General features: G+C 31.8%; 1 long non-coding RNA gene across 1 annotated transcript; it reads left to right on the top strand.

Moving 5' to 3' along the window:
- The first annotated feature begins 1,146 nt into the window (after window positions 1-1,146).
- LOC136989214 (uncharacterized) lies at window positions 1,147-2,944 on the top strand. Its single transcript, XR_010882880.1, has 2 exons — window positions 1,147-1,305; window positions 2,702-2,944. It is a non-coding gene; the product is annotated as an uncharacterized lncRNA (long non-coding RNA).
- The last annotated feature ends 9,421 nt before the right edge of the window (window positions 2,945-12,365 follow it).

Raw genomic sequence — 12,365 nt, forward strand, 5'->3', positions numbered from 1 at the left:
AATGTGTAAAGCCCGAAGACACTTTATTTCATGTGCATAATTTCTGGTATGCTTCATAATTACACTTTAAGCAATTATGTAATTTTTAGAGCCTCAAAACAAGACAGGGCAGGTTTAATAAAAATATTATTAATAATTTTTATAATTTTCCAATATCCTTTTTCAGATTATATTGCACATCTTTAGTTTTATCAATAGTTTTAATAAACTGCACATAATTTAAAAACTAGCATTATACAATCCAAAGCCATTACAGTACTTCAAAACTATGCATTATTATACTATAATATGATGTCAAAAGTATTAATAGAACAACTATCAATAAAAGATTTATAATTAAAATTATTTTATTACCAATTACAAACACATCCTAAGACAATAGAAAAATTTGTAGCTTAACAATTTCTAAAACATCAAAATATTTTGATGTTTACTACTTTATATTTTACAAATTCAGGACCAAAATGATTCATTTTATTGCAACCAAACAATTATAAGATATGAAATTTTATTTTAAAAACTATTCAAAAAACACACTTTTATCCCACAACCATTCCAATTTTAGAATATAAATCATTTAATTGTCATTCTGTCAGCTTTTTAACTCGGAACAATGTACAGAAATTAAATTAATTTTTTTGTCACTTAAAGAATTTCCCGGATTTCGAGGCATTATTATTTAATTCTTCGTTAAACAGGAAGTGAAATTTCCAGTTAATTTACTAATTTTATCATTTCTCGATCGTCCATCATTCAAATGAAGACAATTTAAACAATTTGGAGACTAATGGCTCCTACCAAAATTCTTAAATTATATTACAGATGTTCTTGAACCGAGAAATTTTGAATCGTTTTATAGAAACTGTAATTGCAAAGTACAGCGAAACCTGTTAATGTGACCGGCTCAAAGTGGTCGCCTTACACAGGTGGTCACATTAGCAGGTTTCGCTGTATTAGGAATTGGAGTTGACTTCGAACCGTTATGCAAATCAGTCGATCAAAATCGCTCTGGTGAGAAGTTTAATGTTTAAACGTCCGTACGAAGCTGTGTTTTATTTTTATTTTTAATTATAATTAATGGATAAACTAATAGCAATAAAGAAATCGTTAGAAATTTGTCATTAAAGATAGATAGGAGCAGTTGTAGGTTCACTTTTTACTTGGACTCTTCGCCATTTGCCCGCAAATGTTCGAATGAAGATATCGTGAGATGTTATTAACCTTGTAAGTGGCATGACTTTAGGCAAAAAAAGAAAAAAAAAACTGGTTTTCGCACAAATTTGACGATTGCGCAATATTTTTAAGGTTAAGTTTTTATTTATTTATTTATTTAATTTTATTTTTTCGTTTTTGGAAGATACTCGAACGTCATTTATAACTCGGTTCAACAACATTTGGTTTGAGTCGCCCGATCATCTGTTGGCTCAATCAGGTAAATTTCTTCCCTTTACACATAAAAACAATTGGAAGACAGAGTAACCATTAACCTGGTCGCACGCGCATTATATTCACCCGTTCGTAATTAACGCCCTTCGAAATATTTCTCTAATTATTATGTATTTTAATTGTATAATAAAATAGTAAATTATTTTTAAAATTTTAAGAGAATTCGGGAGTATATTCGCTAACAGTTTCGTATCTCATTTTTATTTTTTTTTTATTTAAATTTGAATTTTTAAATTTTTGATAGTGCAGTACTGCCATTTCCATCCGTAATGAATAGTACCAAAAAAAAAAAACTCGAGAAAAGTCAGAAAGTACAGTAATTATTATTTTATTAAGTTACCAAATTTCATTGTTATTATTATTAATCCTGAGGAATGAATTCAATTTAAGCAATTTTATCTGGGGGAATTAAAAAAAATAATAATGGGGTTTAAAAAAGCGCCGCATGGTGGCAAACCTATATACAACTTCCGTTTCCGGTATTGGTCAACAGCTTTGGCCGAACTAATGATATATTTTTTCAAATAGGAAAATTGTTTTGATTCGTTAAACCATTTTTCTCGCAACAAACAAAATAACTAGTTACAAATAGACGTAACCTCGAAATTAATCCAGTCGCATTAGGAACGTCTAAAAACTAGTCAAATGGCGTTACGAGACGTGTAAAAACGCGTTGGTCAATTAATCACAATACAATATCGATAATTTTCATTAAAATATTTTCCCACGCGTATTAAGAAAGTAAAAAGTGAAAGGAATGCCACTGATACATCCCTTTTTGCTTTCTACCTCTAGAAAATCCAGTGCATTTCCTATAATACCGCATTAAACGTATGGTATATCACTCCATTCGGGTTTAAAATTCTTATTTAAGTCTCAATCTATAATTTTTTCGAACTCCTCCCCCCCCGCAAATCCTAAGAGGTCTTTTTCACACCTCTCGTAGATTCGACCAGAGCCCTTCCTTCGTAACTTAAATCCATCCAAAATTGGAAAACCCCCAAAAATTTTATCAAGAATGCCATAAGATTTGGAAGGTTTATTAGAGGGCCTAGAAAATAAAACTGGATAATTTCGACATTAATCGTTTGGCACCTCGTTGCCGTAACAGGATCTATTAAAAATAATTGATCATTATGAACACTTCCGTACTGTTTGACGTGGATTGAATGACAATCGGTTGTATCTCCATATATATATATATATATATATTTACGAATTTAAGTCATTTTAAATTATAATTGTTTGATTTCAGTAAGATTGGATTGGTTGTATACAGCAGCGTGACAAGTGATCGATCAGCCAATAATAGGGGATGCCTCCCGTGAGCACTTTTATGGGAAACTGGCCCTTTTTTAGGTGTACAAACGTGAAGAAAATTCGGAAAACTCCACGTGGCCGGACCTTTGGCCAGGCGCAAATCCATGACTAATTACAGTACCAGTGTTCCATCTTCGAAATGTTCGATAAATGTGCAATAATAAATTTTAAACGATAATATTTGATAAACTGTTATTTCCTGTTGTGTGAAAAGAACAAAGTGGAAAGACTTTGATGTGTTGTCTTGTTTGGAAAATTATTTTGTAAATTTTCGATGTTTATTTTCTTTCAGTTTTTCCCAACGAGCTAGAATATACTACATAGAGTGACTGTAACCGTGATTACAACGCTCTTGGTGGCAACGATGGGTACTATCACTTTTACACAACATCCTTGACTAAAAGAAAAATGGCAGACATGTATTCGATTTTCCTCAACATGGCGTCGCTTCAGCCATCTATGTATTATATTCTAACTCGTTGGTTTTCCCTGTTAAGTTGGCAAGCTTTACGTAACAAGCTTCAAACGTATATCGATTAATAAATTTTGGCGAGATTTTATTTTCCACTTAATTTAAAATTTAAAAAGTACATTAAACACTAGTTAGAAGGAATACGCAGTTCAATAATATTCATTACTAATAGTTTTTCTTATACAATACTGTAGTTCGAATAATCATCTGAGACATCAAACATCGGTTACACCTATTTGCTACTGGCGATAAGTCGATCTCGGAAGAAACAAAAATGGATGTGAATGTGATGGACATCATCTAACAATGTCAAATGTCATTATTTTTCTTTTTATAATGGTAAACGAATTGAAGACTATAAAATGGGGGCACAAGCTATTAAAAAAAGGCATCGTACATTACGCAAGAAGCTTCAAACTATAATTCAACGTTGGATCAGCGCTTCTACATGGTGACTCTGATTGTAATCGGAGCCTTGAATACAAGGAAATTTGCTTGTTTTCAAAGCCAAGTTTTTTGGTAAACATACGAAGTTGGTGAGACAATAGACAAATATCGTTTATTAGTTTCTTTTGTATTTGCAAAATAAGCTAGAAGTCATGAATCTTCTTTTGTTTGTTGATAATGAAATTTAGGCCTCCGTTGGGATTAGGAAAAGAGCAACCAAGAATGAAAAGGGAGCACGTGCTCCAAGTGCCCCAATGTACGGGCGTCCGGGACAGTAACTAAATTTACAGAAATAATTCATGTATTAGCGCTTTTCTCTCTATAAATTTTATGTATTTAATATTTTAACAATTTGTAAAAATAAAGCCTTTTTAATTGTATTCGTCGTGAGTTCAGCCAGATCCACGTAGGAGCGACTGAAGGAAGGGGTCTGACCTATCCGGGACACGCCACATCCCGAAAATCAACTGAGGATTTTCGATCTCCCGGATTCAATCTCGGATTCTCCGGTGCGTTAGGCCGAGACCTTATCAGTATTGTGAAGCTCTTAAAATGTATTTCGTATTTTTTGATAAATTAACACATAAAAAAGTTAGGGAATGACAATAGATATTTCCAACGTGTTTAAAAATAAGCGCGAGTTCAAAGTAATAAAAACGGAGCAAACGTTAATTTTGCCTCTTGACTTTAAAATTTATATAAACGAGTCTAAATATTTTTGCTTTATGTAAACCATTAAATAAAAACATCAAATGAACAAATATATATTTAGGACTTTTTATTTTTTTATATTTTTCGGTTCGTTAACCCAATTATTAAAAGCCTAATAGCGAAATTGCCCGAAAATATTTCACTATTTTTCCTTCAAAATCAAGTTTGTTTCGATAAGTAGATAGGTGGAGGGAGATAATTATTTATTCTAAACTCGTGTCACCATTTAAATAGCGAACAAAAGGCAAAAACGACATTATGTATCGTGTCTTTAAACATCAAAAGAATTTAGAGTAATCCGCCATTTTGTACCATTTCCTCGACACAAAATGGCGGATCGTTTTGTTCGATTTTTACTTTTTCTATTGTTATACATAACAGAGGAAAAGTATGGCCATCGGTCAAAATATGACCCCCACCCCCCAAGATTTTTACATTTTTGGTCTCGGGACACCTTGAAACGTCGATAAATGCAAAAATTCGGAGAGTTTTCTATATGTGTGGATGTTATTATGTGTGTGGGGTGCACAATTTTGTTCGCCCTCTTTAAAACTTAATAATTCCTGTGCGTTTATTTCGAAAATTTCTGAAATTTTGCACAGAGGTTTGTTTATTAGGAGGGTTGTTGATATTAAATTTTGGTGGTTAAAGGTCGACGGTGTGGGCAGATAACAGGGTCGTGTGTATCTCCAGTAGGGTCGGACTTAATGACGATTTTACGCGTTATTAGAATTTACAATTTTTTATAAAACCCATCTCTACCCTCAAAACTTTTGCCATTTTATAACATTTAAAAATATAAAAAGTTTTTTTAATAAAATATGATAACAGATGGCGTCGCCAAAATTTTAAATGTTGCCAGGAAAGTTGAGCAACTCGTTGCTGTTTTTTCAAAACTAACGAAACACCACTAAAGTTCTGCATGGTTAAAGTATGGTTAAACGTCATCGTTCGCATAATATAACAGTTAAGTATTAATAAATTTACGTTATGTGTGTCATCACAAAGTCCCCGTAGTAAAATAATAGCTATTAATTGGGAAATGAGCTCATTTCAAATTAATAAATATATTTATTTCGTCGTACACATTCCAGGAATTAAGCATTAAGAAGTCATTTAAAATTCTAAATGTGTTCATAATTATTATGATATTTTTTTAATGATAGGATCAGAAACAGGTTTATGGAAATAAAGTAAAAGTGTTTCTTTAGGAAGTTACTACAAAAATTTACTAACAAAAAATTAAGCGAAAGGTTGTACTTATTAACCGAATTTGTTCGTTTTTATTGATGTAATTTAATGCATGCAAGCTTTTTAATTATAGTACATATTAATTGTTTAATATTATACAAATTATAATAGAATATTTGTCGAGTTATTAAAAAATGGAGAAAACAATGTCAAAAACACATTCACACTGTACGTGACTCCATTTTTGCTACGTTAATTTAAAGGAAGTATTGTTATTCGGCAGCCAATAGAACGACAGTGTTTGGAGATCGTCACCAATACGCATAGTGGACATATGCAACTAATCCAGCAACGAATCAGAAATTTTGTGAAAAGGAAGCTTTCGAAACGTGGACGTCGATAGCGCTTGTTGCAGGAGAAAGCATTTATAATTGAAATACTACATTTTATTGGCTGTTGGGTTTCATATAGGCTAATTCGATTGGCTACCGCTTGTTTAAATTCTCTCTTAGTCATAAACCCTATTCATACCTTTGATTCACTTGCGTGCACACGTGCACTTTAATTACTATTTTTACTTATTAACTAATTGTATTTACGATTATTTTCATTTACTAACATTTGGTAGCACACCAATCAGATTATTAGAAATTATCTCGTAATTCTATTTGTTCGATATGTCCATTTTGCCCGGTCCATTACAGGGAGGATTAATATTGCGGTTTTAAACAATGGATTAAAATTTTAAAGTTTATTACAAATATTCTTTCCGATATTGATCGCGAATCCTTTGCCGTCGACCTTATTTCTTATTCTGTCATTAACAATCACCCACTCCATTCCGGAAATCCGAGAAATCAAAGAATTGATATTTCCTGCTCATAATCCGTGTTTTGTTTAAACAGTAGCAACTTTAACTATCATTATGATTCCCAGTGCATTCTCGATAGCAGGAACGTATCAACGGGGGGTACCAACGAGCTAGAATATAAAACATAGAATGGCTGAAGCGACGCCATGTTTGAGGAAAATTGAATACACGTCCGCCATTTTTCTTTTAGTCAAGAGGCTACGAGCTAGAATATTCCAACTCGTTGTGTAAAAGTGATAATGTCCTCTGTAACCATATATATTTTATATCCCGTATCTTTCACTAAAATCAATTTGAAGAGATCATGATGTCGTATCGAAACTATTATTGTTCAATATGCAATGACAATCGAGCTGATCTCGTGCTGAAAAAGATACTAGAATGTAAACATTGGCGATTATTTTTGCCTATGCATTTATTAATTAAAGATGGGGAAGATTAACTTTTTTTTATAAAATGTATGCACGCAATGGTGCCGATACAAAAGATGTGAATTGTCAATTAAATATCCTCGTAATGTCACAAATTATGGTCGAATTTGGCCATGATCTCAAATTCTACGTTATTCTAATATCTTTACGTTTAATTTACATAATGATCAGATCTAAATCAGATGTTTTGAACAAAAACTTCTTTTCCAATTGAAAGTCTAAGCTAAACACACGTTTGATTTATTTGAGAAAGAACAATGGAAGCTGTTTATACCTTATGGGGCCTGCGCAAATCTGAATTATAAGGCCTCTTATACAGTGTTGACTTCAGACATTTTTCTTTACTGATCAGCCAAAATGATTCAATACATCTCTAAACTTTACAGTGCGATTTTGAATGCGTAAAATATCAGGAGGAATAATTGGCAGATTTCTGCAATAAGATTATCTTCAATTCTTTAAGACTAGGCAGAAAATCATAAAGATGAACACATCTTTCCAGTTCGCCTGACAAACGCCTAAATACAGATGCGAGATCGGAAAATTGGGGCAGTGAAGAAATTGTTTGAAGTCCTTTTTATATTCTTTAAACTATTCTCTGATGCATTTATCAACAAATGCATCAGAAGTAGTCCTAATTGTGGTCGACCTAAATAAATATTGTGGTCCTAACAGACCTGTTTTTATCGGAATAACTATGCTACTAATATAATGTTGGGATACGTCTCGGAATTGGTGAGGACTTCTAACGGTATTAAAGAATCAAAGCGTGTGTCCTGTATCATTATTCAACTTTCAATACTTGCACTATCGATAGACATGACGGTAAATGCTCTTTACTTGTTTCTTCGTGTGAATCTCATCTGTATCAAAAAGAATAAACGTAGACTCGTCAAATCACAAGATCTTCTTCCATCCCTCTTGTTCCATATTTACTTTCCTGTTATCATCGCATTTTTCTGTTAGTGTTCAAGATTAGAAACGTACACAAAGACCTCCTATTTTCGTTTTTCATTCCTTTAAACGGTTCTTTCGGTGCGAGTATTGATAGATAACGACAAACCCATATTAAATTGTCAACTCTGCTGTCACGTGAAGATTAGACTTGGCAATCCGCTATAGACACGGAACATTCCGTTCTGTCACATTATAATTTCGGCCGTCTGCTCTCGGATGTTTTCTGAGAAATTTTCTATTCCTAAAAAAACTAATGGCATTTGCTTTAACACTGTCGTCCTCTGTGTACGTACAAAATAAACTGAGGATGAGTCGGATGTGTTCTGAGCTGTGTGATGGTTGTTGAGCCCAGCTGATAAGGTTGCAACTGGTCTTGTGGATCTTTGGGTGTGGTTACACTCAACTTCCGGTTGACTCCCCATTATGGGCCTTTCAGACGTCTGTGCTGAGTGACTCTCCAGCATAACCCATTCCACAATCCACCCACAAAATAAATTTAATTCTTTTGTTTTTCGCCAAATTCAAGTAAAATAAAACCGTTTTAATAACCGAGAGTAAGAATGTTAATAAAATAAAACTATAGAAAAATTTTCTGCGAAACAATTAGCTATAGCGACAACAATATAATAGGTAAAGAAACACGTGAAATCATCGACAACTTCGAATTCTCACGAACCAAAATAACAGGAATGTAAACGTTAATACGAGATTACGAAATTAAAATCTCGATTGCCATTCTATTTCCAAATACGTGCCTAGAAAGTAAAATTAAAATATACAAGGCCGTCATAACGTATCCTATCAATAAGAAAAGATTAAGTAAATCCGACGTACGGTACAGTACAGTACATCGAGATCAAAATCGGTGACACGCGACCCATTTCGTGTCCTACACGACAAGTGATAAACGTCCATCGAAAGACCTTTATCGAAGGTGGAAGACGTCACACAATATAGAAAACAACGAAAAATATTTACACTGAAAATGCCATTCGTTGTCAAAGGATTTTCAGTTAAAATTTTCCATTTGTAGCTTGTCTAATTTAACACAACGAATTGTTTTATATTGCAAATTATAATCCCATTTTATACCCAACATTATGATCCAGTAATAAAAATGCTTAAAATCTTTTTTGACCCATAAACATTTTCACGCTCATTAATATTTATTTTCGAATGAAAATTGAGAACGTGTACTGTATTCGAAGTTCTTCCATTCTTTATGGAAATAATTTGAATGCGGGCATTTAAAAACCTTAATGTTTAACATTAATTATAATTAAAGCCATACTAATAAAGTTTTGACTTATGGACTTAATCATAAATTTTATTGGGGGGAGAAAAAGCGCATAAAAAGTTCCTAAATAGCATATTTAAACTGAATTTTAAGTAGCATAAAATGAGGTGAGTGATCTTTCCTAGACTCTTTGATCATAAATGTGCGTATGTAAATTTGACCTTGCACATAATTTCTATTAGTGGCAGCTCGAGAGATTTACAAATTTCGGTTATTGAGCTTTATAAAACTGTAAACACCGAAAACAAAAATTATGTGAAGAGTCAAATTTGCATACGATCAAAGACACTCCGAAAGATCATTTCAATTTACGGTAGTTAAAAGGAAATAAATATTTTATTTTAAAGTCTTATCCGTAGGTGAAATTCGTATTTCATACAGGTTATCGTTGTAGGAGACTCGCAATAAATTCTCATAAGCAGACATTCCATATTTAATTCAATGTCGCGTATCAGTAACACTAGTAAACTAACGCTACGTATTATCCTTTTTTTCAATTTTCTATGCCTCTAATTAAAAATCCACAAAATAAATTAAAAAATTGTCACCCGAACGGCAATATTTTTCGAGTGATGATAGATTTGACCCCACGAAAGCATTGTAATTTCTCATATTGCAGACACTCGCGTTGGCAAACAATACGCAAATGCCAAAGTTCGATACGACAAACTCATATTTTCTTAAATTAAATATCTTTTTCTATTCATTTTACCTTGCATTTCAAAGTAATTTGGGCCAAACAAAAACTTAAAATGGCGGAAGACTGTACCACGATATGCCAACTGGACGTATGACACGTAATTAGAATATTGGACCATACTAAACTATACCAACTTATCATAAATTGACCTAACTTTTTTAATGTTGTATTTTGTTGTATTGATTTTTATTTGATTTGATTTTAGTTTTTACGCTTGGAATTAGTACTTTACGGGCTACACAGCAAGCTTTAATTTGACCATAGGAGTGAACTTGACTGACAACTTATCTATCCCATTTTAGAGTCAGGCCCACTCCTCATCCGAAAAATTACAAAGATTTGAACCGGATTCCTCAAACATTCATAATAAAAATGCTGTAAAATATATATATATATATTTTTTTTTATTTGAAAATAAATCTGCTTCGCCTCTTTTGCGTTGCCCTAGGTGATTGTCCAACTGGTCATCCTACTTAAATTCCGGTTGCCGTATCTCAAATAACTGTAAAAATATAAAATACTGGCCATTTAGTACTTAACAGGAAAAATTCCTGTTGATGTAATAAATAAATTAAAAAAAAGAAAGAATTATTATTGAGAATCGCAAGCAGAATATTCAAATTTCATCGCCGTTGTTATTTATTTTGCATCGCAATTGGTTTGTAAACAGGAAAGTTGTTAAATATTTAAAGAATAAATGATTTCGGTGTATATAATGCGTATTTAAAATAGAAAAATTCGAACGATTCCTGTAAGAGCAACACGGTTTTTCTAAATATAGGAAATTAGCGCATAACCAATGGCTCCGTAATGAGCCGGTGCTGCAATCATAAAACCTATTTTTAAAACAATTTAATCTGCGAGGAAGGTGAAGAGGGCCACAAAGAGTCATTTCAAGCTTTAAAACAATATAAAAATGAATCATTATTTCGAAGAAACACGATTGCTCAACTGTACTGTTTTGTAACTGTAACATTTTCCATTACAAATGGCGTCAAACGACAGAATACAATTTAAAATATTCAACGAATTTAATGAATTAATCTTTTCCCAATAAAAATCTGCTTCGGATCGTGCTTACAAATGAAAGTTTATGGGTTAACCTTGGATATCCGAAGACACGCAAGAACCGAAATTTAAAAATAAACAAGGGGGGAAAGTATCTTAAATTAATTCCAAAAAAATAAAATTTATTGCATGGAATTAAAGTAAATACTTTATTTTCTTGGCATAAACATGTAAACGTAAAATAAATGTATAATTTATATGCCTACTGGTACGTTTATACGCGCGATTGCATTTTGATTCCATATGTTAAAATGAAAGAAAGTATATTTTCAAATTTTTAATTTCGATAATATTTAAATAAACATTAAAATTCTTACCACAGGAATTCTAAAGACCGGGTCAAAGTAGCTCAGATATTTAAAATTAGGGCTATATTAATTTAAAGGACGTTACACGGATTCACCAACTAGAGAATTATGGCTAACACATATTTACGTGTTGTATTATACTTAAAATTTCGTCACACAAAAATATGACGAGAAATTTTCAACCTACTTCGACAATAATTAATACTTTCGCATCTATTTTTAAACGTAATTTTCAAAAATTCTTACAAGTGTTGCCAATTAAAATCGTTTTCTAGAATTTCGGTTCCAGATAAATACATTAACGTCATCTACTCTATAATTTAACGAATGACAGTTTTCGTTGGGAAAAATATAGAAAAAAATTATCTCCATTTTTCCAACTGGTCTGGTGTTAAATGTTGTCTATCCAGTTTCGACTTTACTTTTCATCGTTTGATAAATTCCCTTTACCGAATGGGTTTAAAATACACAAGCTAAATCAACCAAGATAAAAGTCAATAATCACATGATTATTATTACCTTGACCCGTTTTGACAGTCAAAAAGCAAATTTTTCTCCTATTTATTTCAAGTATGCTACTTCTATATAAATAGAGAAACGCCTAAGAATTAATTCTTAATATAAATAACACCCTTAATATTAAAAAAGAAGAAATTCTTAATTAAATTAATTCAAAAAATTTTAATATTTTGTATACTTTAAAGGTTTTTGAGTAAAGTATTGTCCTATATAGGAGGGTTTCTTAAGTTGTACCTTGTTAAATGCCTATCGAGTTACTACAAGAAAACTAATGATTATTCCTCCTTGTAGTAAGGATTAATGCTATTTTAGTTGAATAACAATAGTTAAATAGGGTCATAACCGAGGTTAATGCATAGTTTTTTTTTGATTACGCTGACCTATTCTGGATGAAATTTCATAATTTCTAAAAATTCATTTAAAAATTTATATTCTCAACCACACTAAATGCTCGTTTGCTCCTACACAAATGTGTAAAATATATATTACATATAAATGAATGTAAATAAATAAATCGTGAATATTCCATCAGGGAAAAAATGCAAAAGAAAATTAAAATAAATAATATATAAAAATTTATTTTTTAAAAATTTAAATTAGTTTTATAAATTTGTAATATTTTTTCTT

This window comes from Centruroides vittatus, unplaced genomic scaffold, assembly GCF_030686945.1.
Source record: "Centruroides vittatus isolate TY-2023 unplaced genomic scaffold, ASM3068694v2 scaffold_450, whole genome shotgun sequence".
In the NCBI taxonomy this organism is placed as follows: domain Eukaryota; kingdom Metazoa; phylum Arthropoda; class Arachnida; order Scorpiones; family Buthidae; genus Centruroides; species Centruroides vittatus.